The sequence below is a fragment of the Protopterus annectens genome, chromosome 1.part0 (genome assembly GCF_019279795.1).
Source record: "Protopterus annectens isolate FY-2018-M chromosome 1.part0, PAN1.0, whole genome shotgun sequence".
Classification (NCBI taxonomy): Eukaryota; Metazoa; Chordata; order Ceratodontiformes; family Protopteridae; genus Protopterus; species Protopterus annectens.
The window spans coordinates 824,748,896-824,767,008 of record NC_056725.1 but is presented as its reverse complement, the minus strand read 5'-3'; the positions used below and the strand labels follow the sequence as shown (position 1 = coordinate 824,767,008).

General features: G+C 43.0%; 1 protein-coding gene across 5 annotated transcripts in view; it reads right to left on the bottom strand.

Annotated features, from left to right (window-relative positions):
- TIAM2 (TIAM Rac1 associated GEF 2) overlaps nt 1–18,113 on the bottom strand; it is a 2,099,243-nt gene that overhangs the window by 387,608 nt on the left and 1,693,522 nt on the right. Inside the window, exon 1 of one of the 5 annotated variants that reach the window (XM_044063404.1) lies at nt 13,733–13,750. The exons of the other annotated variants lie outside the window; for them this stretch is intronic. The gene's annotated coding sequence lies outside the window, so the exon portion shown is untranslated. Of the gene's footprint in view, nt 1–13,732; nt 13,751–18,113 lie in introns of those variants that run through there. 5 annotated transcript variants of the gene reach the window in all.

Genomic DNA, 18,113 nt, shown 5'->3' with positions numbered 1-18,113 from the left:
TCTGGAATAGAAACCTTGTCCCTTTTCCTCTTCTGGAACCGACTGAATTGCCCCCATGTTTAGGAGGGAAAGTACTTGTTCCGGAGCCTCTGCCCACTGATTTGGGGGCAGGTCTGGCTACCCGCTTGGAGTTGGCAATGTGTGGAAATGAAATCTATATCCCTGGGATACTATATTTAAAAAACATTTGTCCTGGGTTATAAGTTGCTAGTTTTTTGCATGAAGAAACAGTTTTTCCTCCAAAGGGGTGGCTAAGAGATAGGTGCTTGGTAATTTTAAAGAAAAGTCATTGAGACTGTTTACCATAGGGTGGTGTCTCATTTCCAAATTTGGAAGCGGAGGCACCCCATTGCTTAGTTCTGAAAGTCTCTTGGGACTGAAACCTGGTGCTTTTGGAATGCCTGGGTTTGGCTTGAGTGGCTCTGGAAGGAACTGGAAAGTACCAGTTCTTAGTAGGCCAGTGCCTACTAAATCTTAGAGGTTGTACTTGTAAGAAATATTTCACAGTTTGCATAGATTTAGCTTTATCTTCTATCTTTTTTAGAACTTCTTCAGCTTTATTGCCAAACAGATGGTCCTGCTGCAAAGGAGCATCCAACAATTTTGCTTTAACATGATCAGGCAGAGATTGCTCCTTAAGCCAAGCATGCCTTCTAAGCACAGACCCAGTAACAGCAGCCCTGCAAGAGGCCTCCAAAGAATCAAAACCACATTGCAGAGTATGTTTTCCAGCTTGTTCAGCTGAATGCAATAAATCCTGAAAATCCTTATTTTCCATACAGTCAGAAATCAAAATCATTTTCCGTTTGAGCAGTCCCATGATATGCTGTTGATATTTTAGCATATGGAATTGACAGTTTAAAGCCCTGATTGACAAGGTTGCAGAAGTATAAACCTTTTTACCCCATCTATCTAGCTCCCTGGAGTCTCTATCAGAAAGGGTAGGATTTTTAGCTGTAGAAGCCTTAATGCCCTTGGGCCCGTGAGAAATGGTTTCAGGGTCCGCAACAGGATTTTTGAAAAGGAATTTGTGGGGGTCAGGAACCCTGTAGTATCTGTCTGGTTTACAAGGGACTGGAGGCAGGGAATCAGGGGCCATATGGATTCTGAAAAAGTACAGTTTTGTACCTACCATAAATGTAGATGTCCGATAGATATGCAACTGCAGTCATAACATATGGGTTGTCCTGCCTCAGGCAGCCCTCGGTCGGCCGGATTCCAAAGTCTGGGTCCGACGTCGGCTGATGTCGCATTTCTCTCCGATGTCAGAGCGGCTGGAGTATATAAGCATCAGCCGACGCCATCTTCTTCAGTGTTTCTTGCCCCAGATGCCAGGTGCCCTCCAAGGAAGGCTGTAATCAAATTGGAAGACAATAATAGGTTTCCAGACAATAAATAAGCAATAAACAGATACACCATAACAGATATCCCCAGCTAAGGATAACAGGGAGAGGAGTGGACCCAAGGCATAGAGGGGAAGGAGGGAGGGAAACGACTGCAGTTGCATATCTATCAGACATCTACATTTATGGTAGGTACAAAACTGTACTATGTCCTTCAAGAATGCAACTGCAGTCATAACATATGGGTTGAATACCATAGCTTAGCTGGGGAGGTGGTATGCTCTAAGAAAAGGATGGTGTAGCTATCAATCCCTGCAGGACTGCCGAAGCAAAGCCTGCTCTGGATCTGGAATATAAAGGAGGTTGTAGTGTTTGGAAAATGTATGCACGGAGCTCCATGTAGCAGCTTCTAGAATGTCTTTTGTAGGCACCCCTCTTAAAAATGCTGTAGAGGTGGCTGTAGCTCTGGTGGAGTGTGGTCTGACATTGGCTGGCACACTCTTTCCATGGAAGGAATAACAGAATCTGATGCAATGTCCAATCCATTTTGAAATTGTCTGTTTGGAAATTGCTTTTCCTTGTACTCCAGGGGCGTAAGCTACAAAAAGCTGATCAGACTTCCTACTGGTCTTGGTTCTGTCTGGGTAGTAGCAAAGTTGTCTGTGTATGTCCAAGGTATGTAACAGTCTTTCCCCTTTGTTCTCAGGATTGGGAAAGAAAGTAGGCAGGTGAATTGCTTGATTTAAAGAAACCCTAGATACCACTTTTGGCAGAAAGGTAGGGTTGGTTCGTAAGGAGACCCTGTCTCTGTGAAAAGTTATGAACGGTGGTATTGCCATTAAGGCCTGTAATTCCGAAACCCTTCTTGCAGAGGTAATGGCCAGCAGGAAAGCTCTCTTCCAGGAAAGAAATTGTAAATCCACAGAAGCTGCTGGCTCGAAGGGAGGTAGAGTCAATTTTTCTAGGACAAAATTGAGGTCCCAAGCTGGTACTGGTGCCTTTCTTGGGGGCTTTATATTCTGGATTCCTCTAAGAAATTGCCTTAACAAAAGATGTGAAAACACAGGTGGATCAGTGTTGTATCTAGCTGAGATAGCTGAAGCATGTATTTTTATGGAAGAGTATGAGAGTCCGTTATGTAGCATATCTGCCAAGTATTCCAGAATGAGTGGGATGCTCAGAAGTGATGCATCATGACCCTTGTTGGTATTCCAAATGCTGAATCTCTTCCATTTGGCTGAGTAAGCCTTTCTGGTGGATGGTCTGCGGGCTTCTGTTAGTATCCGCTGAACTTCCTTGGAGAGAGGTAAATTGAGGTTATTTACGGGATTTCCCAAGCTGTTAGCTGTAGCGTCTGGATGTTGGGATGAACTGTCCTGAAGTTGTGTTGAGTCAAAAGTTGGGGCCATTATGGAAGGGCCCACGTTTTGTTGTGACACATGCTCCGTAGTAGTAGTGGGTACCATTGCTGTCTTGGCCAGTCTGGAGCTATTAGGATCCCCTTTGGCTGCTCTGCTTTGATCTTTAATAACACTGTGGTCATCAGTGGCAGAGGTGGAAATGCATAAATTATTAGGGAGCTCCAGTTGAATGAGAGGGCATCTATTTTCCATGCTTGTGGATGATATGTCCTTGAGCAGAACTTTTGTAAGTGATGATTGAGGTGGGAGGCAAATAGGTCTACGTCCGGCCTGCCCCATGTCGAGGTGAGTCGTATAAAGATGTCTGGATGTAGCCTCCATTCATGGGGGTCTAGAAAATTCCTGCTTAGACTGTCCGCCAGAACATTGTCTTTGCCTGGAACAAACTGGGATTGTAACTGTATGTTTAGACCCAGTGATTTTTCCCAAAGATTCATTGTCAATCTGCAAAGGGGGTAAGAATGAGTGCCCCCCTGCTTGTTTATGTACCACATCACAGTGGTGTTGTCTGTCCGTATTAGTAGGTGGCCTTGTTGAAGTTGTTGTCCAAAGGCCTCGATGGCATGCATTACTGCTAGCATTTCTTTTTGGTTGATATGCAGATGTGTTTCCTTTGGAGACCATTGCCCTTGAATACATCTGCCCTCCATGTGCGCCCCCCATCCAAGGTCTGAGGCATCTGTGGTCATGGTCTGTGTTATCTGAGGTTTTTTGAACGACATACCTGTGTTTGACTGGCTTACTGTGGCCCACCATAGAAATTCCTTTTGAAGACATGAAATGAGTGGAATAGTTGCTTCTAGGTTGTTGCTGTGTTGAGACCATAAGCTTTTTAAGTACCATTGAAGCCTTCTCATGTGTAGTCTTGCTAGTGGAACCAGGAGAATGCAGGATGCCATGTAACCCAGGGCCTGTAGGAAACTCCTTGCAGTCATCTGGGTGAGCTTTGCTAAACTTTTGAAGTAATGAGTTAACTTCTTTTGCTTGTCTTCTGTCAGGTAAGCCATTTGAGAGGCTGTGTCTAGTTTGGCTCCTAAGAAGGTTATTTTCTGGGATGGCTGAAGTCTTGACTTTTGAAAGTTGACTGTGTATCCCAGAGCCTGTAGCAAGTGTATGACATAATTCAAGTTTTTTGTCAAGGTTAGTTTGTTGTCCGCTTGTATGAGGCAATCGTCCAGGTGGGTAGATTTGAATCCCTGGAGCCTGCAATGAGCAATTACTGATGCCAGGCATTTCGTGAATACTCTGGGCAGTAGATAAGCCAAATGGCAATGCTGAGAATTGATAATGCTCTGGCCCTGCAAGAAATCTGAGGTATCTTCTGCAGCTGTGTCTGATAGGGACATGCAGGTATGCCTCCTTGAGGTCCAGAGTAATCAGCCAAGACCCCTTGCCCAGCATGGGAAGGAGTTGCTGTAGAGTCAGCATTTTGAACTTTGGTACTATGAGAAAAGTGTTTAAAGCGGACAAGTCCAGTATTGGTCTCCATTGAGTTTCTTTTCTTGGAACAAGGAACAGTCTTGAATAAAACCCCTGACCTTGCTCTTGTTGTGGAACTTTTTCTATTGCTTTGATCTGAGCTAGCAGAGAAATTTGCTTGATAGCCTCTGCCCTCTGATTTTGTGGAAGGTTTGGCATGCCTTGTTTTCTTGGCAAGGTATGAAAATGGAACCTGTAACCGTGGTCTATAATGTCCAAAATCCATTTGTCTTTTGTCAGTTTGTGCCAATTTTTTGAAAACAAAGATAACTTTCCGCCCAAAGGAGCTTCTGTTTGCTCCTTGGTCAGCGGAACTAGAGGAACGTCATTGAGATTGTCCATGCGGGGCAGGAGAAACCCCTGTGTCACTTCTTTGGTTTGCTGGTTGCCATTGTCGTCCCCTGTAGGATCCTCTGTACTGCCCTCTTCCTCGGGCACGCCTGTTTTTGCCCCTTTGAAATCTTTCAGGATTAGGAAAGGACCAGTTTTTAGAAGGCCAGTTCCTGCTGAATCGGGGCGGCTGAACCTGGAGGAAATCTTTGACTGTCTGAACTGACTTGGCTTTTTCCTCAATGGACTTTAACACATCTTTAGTATTAGCACCAAAAAGCTTGTTCTTTTCCAAGGGTTCGTCAAGAAGTTTTGCCTTAACATGATCTGGTAAAGGCTGTTCTTTTAACCATGCATGTCTACGAATGACCGCCCCTGTCATAGCTGCCCTACATGAAGCCTCCAATGCATCATATCCACACTGTAGAAAGTGATTGCTAACCTGCTGAGAATTATGCACAGCCTCCTGCAAAGACTTCCTATCTAAAGGTTCAAGAGAGGCCAATCTTTTCTGTAAATCATCTAACAGTAAATCCTGATATTGAAACATGTGAAAGAGACAATTGAGAGCTCTCATAGATAAAGTAGTGGAGGTGTAAACCTTCTTCCCCATCTCTCTAAGGACCTTGCTTCCCTGTCGGAAGGCAAAGGGTTTTTGGAGGTGGTAGCTGAAACCCCTTTAGGCCCCTGGGAAATTGTTTCTAAATCAACAGCATGGGCCCTAAAGAAATGAGAATGGGTTTCTGGGACCCTATAGTATCTGTCAGGCTTGACAGGAGCAGGAGGAAGAGTATCAGGGGTAACACTGGAGTCAGAGTATAAATCATCCAAAACATCAAGCACAGGAGGTATAGCTAAGGGTCTGTGTTGGGGCTTTTTAAGGAAGGTTCAAAGGCGCTTTCTGGAATCTGAATATTCCTGGCCTTGCCACTTAAAATGCTCCCTCATGGAATGCAGAACTTCCCCAAAAGAAATATCCTCAGGAGGGAGGCCGAGGAATGGAGTCCTCTGCATCTGAATCCTCATAGGTCTGGAAGGGCTCTTCCTGGCTTTCGGAGTGAACAGAGTCCTCAGAATCTTCATCTGAAGGAAGAGGGTCAGAGGGTTCAACCCTGGGCCTCTTATCAGGAGGAGGCTGGGATCCTCTCTCAGGATGGGCCTGGGAACCTCTGATCAGGGAAATTAAATCGCGTCCATAGACATGATTTGAGTTTCAGGAGTAGGCTGAGGTAAGGTTTTAGCAGTAAGATGCTTGGACTTGCTGGCTGCCTTAGCACGTGTAGGCCTTGATAGACATGGACATGGGAGGCCTAGCCGCTCCACGTGCAGGAGTGACCTTATCAACAGCAATGGTCTCGGGCATTTCCTCGGTTTCAGTATCCGGAGGAAAATCAATAACTGGCGGAGTGGCCTCCGGTATCGGAGGTATCGGTAATGCGGTGTCTTCCGTTCGGAGCGGTGGAATAACCGCCTCAGAGGGAACCGGGGTACTGGCGGTTAGTTTTGGCGTGGTGTCGGTGGAAGACGCGGGCCAAGGATGTCGGTCCCGGTCTTTTTGTTTCTTAGGAGTCTGCATTGTCGGTTGTTCCGACGGCATTGTGTAATCAAATTTTTCGCCGAAAAAGTCTTCAGCGAACTCCGCCCGGCGCCTGAGAGTGCGCTTATTGAAGCGAGCACAGGCGGCACAGGCCGAGACGTCGTGGTCTGGGCCAAGGCAAGGGAGGCAGTAAGAGTGGAAATCCTTATGAGGTATTTGTTTACCACAAGACAAACAATTATTTACTTTTTCAGTAATTTCTGACATCGGCTGAGGCAAGAAAAGGTCCCCAACTGGGTACTTAGCTTTTTTGATGACTTCGGTTTAGAGAAGAATACAGGAGCTGACCGACCGGCACTTGCGAACTGCTTCTGGCACCGCGCGGCAAGAAAGACTGAAGAAGATGGTGTCAGCTGATGCTTATATACTCCAGCTGCTCTGACGTCGGAGAGAAATGCGACATCAGCCGACGTCGGACCCAGACTTTGGAATCCGGCCGACCGAGGGCTGCCTGAGGCAGGACAACCCATATGTTATGACTGCAGTTGCATTCTTGAAGGACATCACATCAACAATGTCTAGTACAGGAGGTATAGCCAAAGGCCTATGCTGAGGAAGAAGGAAATCCCTAAGCCTCTTCTTGGAGTCAGAAAAATCCTGACTTTCCCAGTGGAAATGCTCCCTTAAGGTATGTAAAGTTTCCCCAAAAGAAAAATCCTCATTGGGAGAAGCTGAAGGAATGGAATCCTCTGCATTAGAGTCCTCATAAGTAGGTATGGACAAGTCCTATTCATTAGAAGAGACAGAAGAAACAGAGTCCTGTTCAGAAGATTCATAATCAAGTTCAGCCCTAGGCCTCTTAGATGGGGGGGGGGGGTTGACTACCCCTGATTAGAGTAATTAAATCTTCAGCCATTTTGATATTTTGTTTTTTTAGGCATGGGGCCTGAACATGTGGCCTGGGTGTCGTTTTTTTTAGACATAGATCGAGATTTTTGCCTTAAAATTGAAGGTGGTGTCAGTTTAATATGCAGGTCTGTAGGCCTGAATGCACCCTCAGAAACCGGTGCCTGCACAGCAGCTCCAGACCCATCCAAGGTAGAGACATCCGCGGGTTCCATAGGAGAAGCATCTCGCGGCATACCAGACTCCGAATGGGTCTCAGTAGAGGCTTGCAAATCAGAAGTAGCGGGTATCAGGGGCTGCAAAAGTGCCTCACTGAGTACTGGTGACTGGCTTAGGAGAAGCGGTGTTAGCAGTTTTGGACCTCAACGACCTGTCTCTGTCTTTTTTTTTTTTTTGGCGTTTTTTCGGTATTCCCGTAGTCGGATGGCTAACCGACGTCATTTCTGGATAATTAAACCGAGAACCGAAATATTTAGATGCAAATATGTACTGACGACAGATAGTGCGCTGATTAAATAAAGCACAAAACCGACAGCAAGGTACGTCATGGTCTGGGCCTAGGCAAGGAATACAGTACAAATGAAAATCCTTATGCGGTATTTGCTTCCCACAAGTAACACAATATTAACTTTTACTGACATCGGAAGGGAGCAAGAAAAAGTTTCCCCAATGGGGTACTTAGCTTTTAGTTGAAGACTTCGGGTCTGAAACTCGAAAACGAAAATTTCAGAAGTCGGCCGACCGGCACTTGAGAACTGCTTCTGCTTCACGCACCGCACAGCAAGAAAGACTGATGTAATGGCATCGGCTGCATGTTTTATACCCCTGACGTCATGGAGGAAGGGACAGCAACCGACACAGGACCCAAGACTTTGTTAATCAGGCCGACTGAGGGCAACCTGCCAGCAGATTACCTAAATGTAATGACTGCAACAGTGAAACATGAAGAACATCTCCAAGTAGCAGCTTTTAGGAAGTCCCTGGTAGGGACACCTCAGAGAAAGGCTGTAGAGGTAGTTGCAGCCCTGGTTGAATGTGGTCTTATCCCCTGTGGGGCAGGTTTTCCATGGTGCTTATAGCAGAAATGAATGCAATGGCCTATCCACTTAGAAATTGTTTGCTTTAAAATGGCCTTCCCCTCTGCACTGCAGCAAATGCAACCAGCAGCTGTTCAGATTTCCTGAGAGGCTTAGTCCTGTCCAAATGAAATCTAAGTTGTCTGTGCACATCCAAGGAGTGCAGTATTTGTTCCCCTTTGTTCTGTGGATTAAAAAAGAAGGCTGGCAAATGAATGGACTTATTTAGGGCCACAATGGATACCACCTTGGGCATAAAGGAGGGATTGATCCTGAGGGACACCCTGTCTGCATGAAAGATGATGAAAGGCACCACTGTCATGAGGGCCTGTAATTCAGACACCCTTCTTGCTGAGGTGATGGCTAGAAGGAAGGCTGTTTTCCAAGAAAGGAATTTCAACTCTGCATTTGCAGCTAGCTCAAAGGGATGTCCAATACAAAGTTAAGGTCCCAGGCTGGAGTAGGGGCTCTCCTGGGTGGTCTTAAGTTTTTGGCTCCTCTGAGGAATTGCTTCAGCAGTGGATGAGAGAAGAGGGGTGGCTCGGTATTATAATGAGCTGAAATGGCTGGGGCATGAATTTTGATGGAAGAAAAGGAAAGGCCCTTGTGAAGCATCTCAGTTAAGTATTGAAGAATATGAGGTAAATTGGGCACTGCTGTGCCCAATCCCCTGAGTTTGGCTCCAGGAACAGAATCTTTTCCATTTTTCAGCATAGGATTTTCTAGTACTAGGCCTCCTTGCCTCCAGAATGACATCCATCACTTGCTTACTGAGAAATGGTAACAGAGAGATCAGGTAATTAGCCCAGCTGCAAGGTTCAGGGTTTGAAGCTGTGGGTGCAGAATCTAGCCCTCCTGCTGGGACAGCAGGGCAGGGGTCTGAGGCAGGAGCCATGGTGCCAGCAGTGACACACTGCGCAAGAGGTTGTACCAGTGTTGGCGTGGCCAGTCTGGCGCAATCAGTATTGTCCTTGGTTTGTCCTGTTTGATCTTTAGTAGCACTTTGGAGAGGAGAGGCAGAGGGGGAAAGGCATAAACTGATAGGTTTTCCAGCTGAAGGACACAGCATCTACTTTCCAAGCTTGTTTATGGGGAGTCCTTGTGCAGAATTTGTCCAATTGGTAGTTCTGAGGGGAGGCAAACAGGACTATCTCTGGGCTCCCCCATTTGTTTCTCAACATGTTGAATATCTTTGGTTCCAGCTTCCACTTGTGTGGGTCCATGAGATTTCTGCTTAGGTTGTCTGCCAGTGTATTTAGCTTTCCCGGCAGGAATTGAGCCTGCAGGTGCACTTGGTAGCTCAAGGCTGTGTTGCACAGAGCCATGGTTAGTCTGCAGAGAGTTTATGACTGGGTCCTCCCCTGCTTGTTTATGTACCACATAACAGTGGTGTTGTCCGTCTTTACCAATAATTGTCCTGGAAGAATGTGGTCCTTGAAGGCTGTCAGAGCATTCTGTACAGCTAACATTTCTTTTTGATTGATATGCAGGTGCATTTGACTTGGGTTCCATTTGCCCTGAATGCACTGCCCTGCCAAGTGAGCCCCCCATGCATAATCTGTTAGGGTTTGGGCAGTAGGGGGTAGAGTGAATGGTAGTCCCTTGTTTTGGTGGCAGGCCTCTGTCCACCAAAGGAACTCGATCTTTAGACAAGGTATGATAGGAATCATTGATTCTAGATCCTGAGAATGTTGACACCATAGGCTTTTTAGATACCATTGTAGTTTCCTCATATGCAGTCTTGCATAAGGTATTAGTAGAATGCAATAGGCCATGAACCCCAGGGCTTGCAGTATTTTCCTTGCAGATAGCTGGGTCTTTGTGGCCAGTAGTTTGAAGTAGGCTGTCAAATTAACTTGTTTCTCTGGCGTGAGGTAGGCCATCTGGGAAGTTGTATTCAAGCTTGATCCCAGGAATACAATTTGTCGGCAGGGTACAAGATGCAATTTCTTTTCGTTTATGGTGTACCCCACAGAAGTTAGCAATTTTTTTTTACAAATGCCAGATGAATTAATAGTATGTCCTGGCTTTCTGCCTGAATTAGACAATCGTCCAGGTATGAGTATATTTGAATATTTCTTTGCCTGCAAAATGCAATGACTGGAGCTAGGCACTTTGTGAATACCCTGGGCGCAGTAGATAAGGCAAAGGGCAGTGTAGAGAACTGATAGTGCATATAGCCTGCTCTAAAGCATAGGTATATTCTGCAAGATTCCCTTATTTGGATGTGCAGGTAGGCTTCCTTTAAATCCAGTGTTGCCAACCACGTATTTTTGCCTAGCATGGGAAGCAGCTGATGAAAAGTTAGCATCTTGAGTATACCAAAATTGTGTTTAGGATAGACAAGCCCAGGATAGGATGCCAGGAATGGTCTTTTCTGGGTACCAGGAAAAGTCTTGAGTAGAAACCTTGCCCCCTTTGTTCTTCTGGGACAGGTTGAATAGCCCTGATGCTTAAGAGAGAACTTGCTTTTGAGCCTCTGCCCAATGATTTGGGGGTAGGTCTTGCTCACCGTTTGGGGTTGGGTTAGGAGTGGAAGTAGAATCTGTATCCTTGGGAAACTATACTTAAAACCCATTTGTCCTGGGTAATGAGTTCCCAATTTTTTGCATGCAGGGTGATCTTTCCCTCTAAAGGAACAGTCAGTTGAGCAGGGCTTGGAAGGTTTAAAGTTAAGTCATTGAGACAGTTTACCATACGGGGGGAGTCTTACTACTCCCTGCTTTGGAAGTGGGAGCCCCCCACTGCTTAGTCCTGTGCGTACCTTGGGACTGAAGCCTGTGTGTTCTGCTGGTACTGAGTTTGGACTGAGAAGGCCTGGAAGAGGCAGGAAAGGACCAATTCTTAGAGGGCCAATGTGTACTAAATCTTGGAGGTTGTACTTGCAGGAAATCTTTAACAGTTTGCATAGACTTAGCTTTTTCCTCCATCTTTTTAAGTACTACTTCTGTTTTGTTGACAAACAGGTGGTCTTGGTTTAAGGGAGCATCCAGTAATTTAGCTTTAACATGATCTGGCAAATATTGCTCCTTATGTCAAGCATGCCTTCTAAGTACAGACCCAGTGACAGCAGCCCTGCAAGATGCCTTTAATGAATCAAAACCACATTGCAAAGTATGTTTTCCAACTTGTTCAGCAGAATGCATAAAATCCTGTAATTCTTTATTTTCAGCACAGTCAGGAATCAACATCATTTTCTGTTTAAGCAATCCAATAATATGCTGTTGATACTTTAACATACGAAACTGGCAGTTTAAGGCCCTAATGGCCAAAGTTGCAGAAGTGTATACCTTCTTACCCCATCTATCCAGCGCACTGGAATCTCTATCAGAAGGGGTAGGGTTTTTGGCAATAGTAGCCTTAATGCCCTTGAGTCCCTCTTTAATGGTCTCAGGATCTGCAGTAAGATTTTTAAAGAGGAACTTTTGAGAGTCAGGTACCCTGTTATTCCTATCAGGTTTTCTGGGAGCAGGAGGTAAAGTGTCAGGGGCCAGGCTAGATTCCTAGAAGGCATCATCTACAATGTTCAGTACAGGAGGGATAGCTAAAGGCCTGTGTTGAGGCAGGAGTAAGAATTCCCTAAGCCTCTTTTTGGAGTCAGAGTAATCCTGGCTTTCCCAGTGGAAATGCTCCCTAAGAGTATGCAAGGTTTCACCAAAAGAGAAATCCTCTGGAGGGGAAGCAGAGGGAATGGAGTCCTCGGAATCAGAATCCTCATAGGTAGATAAGGGCAACTCCTGATCATCAGAGAAAACAGAAATTTCAGAATCCTGATCAGAAGAATCAGAAGGAAAATCAGTCCTAGGTCTCTTAGAGGGAGAAGGGTGGCTTCCCCTGATTAGAGTAATAAGGTCTTCAGCCATTCTTATTTGTTTTTTAGGCATAGGGGCCTGACCATGTAGGCTGGGTGTCGGTTTTCTGGGCATGGATCGAGTTTTAGGCCTTGAAGAAGAAGATGGTGTCGGTTTAATATGCAAGTCAGTAGGCCTGAATACACCATCAGAAGCCAGTGCCTGCACAGCGGCTCCGGACCCATCCAAGGTAGAGACATCTGCAGGTTCCACAGTCAAAGAAGCATCTCATGGCATACCGGACTCTGAATGGGTCTCAGTAAAGGCCTGTGAATCTGAAGTAGCGGGCATCAGGAGCTGCAAAAGCACCTCAATGAGTACCGGCGAACTGGAGACTAGCTTACGAGAAGCATCGCCGCAGCTTTGGACCTATGCGGTCTGTCTCTGTCTTTATCTTTGCGTTGTTTCACAATGTCGGTAGTTGGGTGGCTTACCGAAGCCATTTCTGGATAACTGAACAGAGTACCAAAATATTTAGATGCGAAAATGAACAGACGATGAATAGTACGAGGTTTGAATAAGGCAAAAAAACGACAGCGAGGTACGTCATAGTCTGGGCTTAAGGAATGTAGTACGAATTAAAATCTTTATGAGGTATTTGCTTTCCACAAGAAATACAACTGTTAACTTTTACTGACATCGGTTTAGAGCAAGAAAAATGATCCCCAATGGGGTACTTGCTTAGTTGAAGACTTCGGATCTGAAACTCGAAAACGAAAATTTCAGGAGTCGGCCGACCAGCACTTGCTAACTGCTTCTGCTTCGGGCACCGCACGGCAAGAAAGACTGGTGTAATGGCATCGGCTGCATGCTTTATACCCCTGACTACCTGACGTCATGGAAGATAAGACAGCAACTGACGCAGGACCCAAGACTTTGACAATCAGGCTGACTGAGGGCTACCTGCAAGCATATAACCCAAATGTGATGACTGCAACAGTGAAACACGAAGAACATCTACACACATGCCTTAGCTTTTAGCAAAATTATACTAAGATGGGCTGCACTGCTTACTTCAGATTTCATATTCGGGACTTTGTACACTATTTGTTAGTGGAAGCATATAACGTCATCCTTCTTGATTTTATTTATTTTTTTAAGTTTCATTACCATATTTACAATTTTTGCCAGTAAATGGCACTAAGTTTTTACAGCTTATTTTCATAGGCATCCATGAGCAAAGGTTATATGCGTCTGTTTTACATATGGTTAAATGCCGATCGTGGAACTAGAGGAAAATGTCCTGAAGAATTCAATGTAGTACACCATAACAGCCTAGATATAAAAATGACAATGAATCAGATCTGGCATTATCGAGCATATCTCAAATACAAGTGTTGGAAGAAAATCCTTTACTGGCTTAAGAATAAATGAAGCCATAATAACACTGCGCTAAACAATATATTAATCACTGATCTTTAATAATTTACAAGCACTTTTTTCTGAAAAAGAGACATTAAAACATTCAGAATAACAAAACATTTGAGTCAATGATGAGAAATATTTTGTTCTGCTCATACTGCACTGTTCATAAGCAGGATGGTGACTAAACCCATGTCAAAAGTACACTTTGTACATACATGTTCTCTAGTACTTGAGCCTTATTAACTACATTCTGAAAAATCAGCTACACTGAAGCTACAGCTGTTCCAGTTATCAGGCAATACAACGTATGACCACTAAAACAGCATTTATATTCCAAACAATTACAAATTGCATGCAGTACTCCATTACTTAGTTTAAAAGGTTAAGTGAAATACAAGCTACACAAGGACAATCTGTCACTTACCTGTTAAGATTACTTAATAAGAAGGAAATCCCTCCAGTAATACAGCAGTCACAGTGTGTCCTTTTTACACCAACGTTTCACAAACCACAGTAATGAAAGAAATTAGATTTCAAACTTGGCTTCTTAAAAGCTGCAAATCGGTTAAAAGGAACTGCTGCCCCTGATATACAGTTTAACCAACTTGCCAAATACACAATGAAAGACAGTACAAGCAGAAAACTACTGCCTCAGCATAGTGTAACTGCCTTATGTGCAGCCGTCCAACTACTTAACTTGAAAAAGAAAACAGTGTCATTAACTCATTTGAGCTGGCAAGTGTTTTGCAACACTTGAGGTTCTACTTGTGCTGTAAAAAGCAGATCTGCAACATAAAGCTCCTTAAGCAGAATTTCTTTAAATATCCAGGAAAAGGAAAAAAATACTCCTAAAGTGTTTTGCTTTTTTTTTTAACTTTATTTAGACTTCCACTTATTAATCAAACACCTTGACAATAAGATTTTCAGTTACTTTGTGCACATACAAATAAGTTAGTGAATCCTGTAACTCAGTGAAAGGTGATTCTGTTTCGTAGCTTGTATTTGTTATACTTGTTCCTAGAATAATACACTAGGCCTTCCTGTTTAAGGACCAACTTATCAGCCAACTAAACTGCACAAGTGGTCAACACAATGTACAATCTCGGTTTTCAAAACATGGTCTTGTTGTTCTGAGGTAAGTTGTAGCGATGCTGCTCTGACTAAGCAGCTTTCTGGTCTGTTGTGAACTGTCAACAACTCCAAGGGACATATTACTAAGAGTTTATTTTGCCTGAGCAAGTCCAGCACCACAGAATGTTCTTTAAGTTACCTACATACCTTTAAAAAGGAGACATCTACAAAAGCCAATCACCACCACCACATCATAAACACTCAACCACAAGATCACTAAGAAATAATTTTTGCAGGGGGGAGTGGGGGCTGGTCAAGATTGTTTTTCGCTGTAGTGTCCATCCTGCCAAGTAATATTGCCTAATTATAAAAGACCAACACCATACATGATGAACAACATACCCTTACAATGATCTGATGACATAACAGTGACAGTACTGTGATTACTACGTACTTTTACACAGCTGATTCAGATGTGTAACAAACATCTGATCTACCTCCTTCCTCCCTACTGTGTCCACAGTATAAACCTCTGTTGTTTCTGTCTTCTAAGCAGAGAACATTAGTGGTACAGAAAAGCAAGGGAGATGGGCTCGTGTACAAATAAAACTACACAACCCTGCTAGAACAGCAAAACATTTAGATAAATGACAGATATGTTTCAGGACTCCCAACATTAAGCACTTCTAAGTTCCAGTAAAATGACTATCTAAGAGTCAGTGACTGTTAGCAGGGCTAGGGTTAATGGCTCACTAAGAATAAAACCTATCCCAGAAGAAAACTGCTGTCTGCATTTGATGTTAAAAAAACTACAATTTTCAATATACACCCACAGGAGCTAAAACTGTGCTCAGTAAAGCTGCTAAATCTTCCACATTTCAAAAGCAAAGAAAGCGTTCTCAGTGGGTGCCTGCAATTTATTACAGTAACCCAGCAGCTCTTAAAAAGAAAGAGAATCTAACAGTGTCTTACAGTAATCAGATAAAAGAGCTGAGCTATGACATATACACATCTTCGCAGTTAGCCAACACCCTGAAGTACTCATAAACGAGAAGCTGACATCCATAAGTGATTCACACCTCACAGCACTTCTCTTAAAATAGTGCTGAAATATTCTTCAAGTCAAGCTCTTCTTTCAGTTTATTCCACCAAGACTTGTACAGTACCTCCAAGAGAAAGCATGGTGACCTACGTGATGGCTGCACCACGTACACATCTGCCAGGTCCAAATATGGTGATAGGTCAGTGGGTAACATCAACCTACTAGGAGGAAGTAAAGTGATTACTTTAAGCCTCAGAAATTCAAGAAAGCAAGACTTAAAAAAATGCATAGCAGGACAGATCATTTAAAACTTATTAAGCATTTAGTTTTCCTTATGCATCATGTGCATCATATGGGAGAAAGTAATAAATCAAATGAACACAGTAATTGGGACTGTCCTTACAGATCCGTGTGATATACAGAAGTAAACAGAATACATTACTGTGCAGCTAAATTAATAACTGATAAAGTTCTACCACAAGAACACACGGTAGTGAGGGAAAGGAAGGGGAGAAATCGAATACCATCATGGAAGTATCGAACAGAGAAAACTATACAGCAATTAAGACAAGAAGTGTCATTGTAAGAAGAGTATAGAAAAGGGACCAGATCAATGAAAATACTTAGAAAACCAGATGTGACAAAAACTATGCGCAGTATTAGAACAGATCAGGCTCTATCATGTACTAGCGCAAATAACCTAAGAATCTCAGCACAGGCAGAAAAACTTAGAAGACACGTAGCTAAATATAAAGGAAAAGTACAAAATAAGCAATTTATTGATGACCCAAAAAGGTTTTATAGAAAACTGGGAAACAAGGTAAAAGGAATTGAAAGATCGCCAACAAAATAGAGGAAACAGATAAATTTTGGAGAAGTATCTATGAAGATCCTGTGGAACATAACAAGGATGCTAAATGGATAGAAGTAAATGAAAGAATAAGTTTAAAGGTACAGGATATGAAATGGGACGAAATAACAACCCAGCAGACTGAAACAAAATTAAGAAAAGCCTCAAATTAGAAAACCCCAGGCCCAGATGCAGTACCTAACTTCTGGTTAAAAGTATTACCATCTTTGCATGAAGATTTAGCCATGATGAGTAAAAGCTATTTATATGCTCACCCCAACAGATACCAACCTGGCTAACAAAAGGAAAAACAATGCTCCTACTTAAGAGTGAACCTACAAGCTACCCTAAAAACTATAGACCAATAACTTGCTTTCCGACGACATATAAACTATACACTGGAATTGATGCTGACAGAGTTTAAAGTCATCTAGAAGAAAACTCGATTCTGGTAGTAGAACAAAAGGGAAACAAAAGAAAGTAATATAAAACAAAGGATCATTTGTTGCTAAATAAAGTCATAGTGAAGAACTGTAAAATGGGGGAGAATCTAAGTATGGCATGGATTCACTACAAAAAAGGCATTTGACGGTATCCCAGATTCATGGGTAAGAGTGCCTGAAAATGCATAGGATGCACCATACACTGATCGTATATATTACAGTGACAGACCACTTTCCAATTAAGCCATGATAAAGGACAAATTATTATCCCAGGGATTAAAAATTCAAAGGGGGATATTCCAGGGTGACTCTCGGTCACCACTGTTACTCTGTCTTGCCCTTAACCCACTAAGCTGTCTACTTACCAGCTTAGGCCATGGCTATAACTCGGCTCCCAGAAAACAAAAAATTGTAAAGAATTTTCATCTTCTCTTTGTCGATGATTTAAACTGAATAGCTCATCAGATGCGGATCTGAAAGTACAACTGCAAGTTGTCAGAACTTTTACAGATGATATAAGAATGTAATTTGGTCTTGATAAATGTGCAAAAGCAACCTTTAAAGCAGGAAAACTGCATCACCAGGAAAACATCAGTTTGGGACAAGAATGACATAAAGAACTTGAGCAAGAGGGAGTGCATAAACATTTGGGAATTGATGAAGGATCAACAGTAAAACATGAACAACTGCAATTAAAACTTAGTAAGGAATACTTTAGAAGACTTAAATTAATCCTGAAAACAGCACTGACATCTAGGAACAAAATCCAAGCTATAAACCAATTTGACAGTTGCCACCAAATCTTTTAATAAAATCTCTGACGTCTCGGCCAAAGCCTTCAAGGAGAATAAAATGTGTACAAGCACCAAGTCATATATAGGGGTTATTTATGCTCTTTGTTGTCCATGTAACAAATATTACATTGGAGAAACAAAAAGAGCATTCAAAGCTAGATTGCTAGAGCATATAAGGGACATTAATAATGGTAATATGGAAAGTCCTGTACCTTTGCATTTTGCACAATTTCATAAAAAAAGTAGTGTGGGTCTTAAAGGTGCTGTTTTAGAACAAGTTAAGTTGTCTTCATATTGTCATGTGGACATAAAAACGGTCTTATTACAGAAAGAAGCTTTGTTTATTTTAAAGTATAAGACTATGTCTCCTTATGGGCTCAATGAGGAGTTCAACTGGAAGGCATTGCTTAATTAACTAATTATTTAATTGTTTGATTGTATAATTATTCCTGTATATAAGACTTGGTGCTTGTACACATTTTATTCTCCTTGAAGGCTTTGGCCGAGACGTCAGAGATTTTATTAAAAGATTTGGTGGCAACTGTGGTCGTTGTTTTGTGCTTTTGGCTGCTTTCATTGTTGCTCTATAAACCAATTTGCTCTTC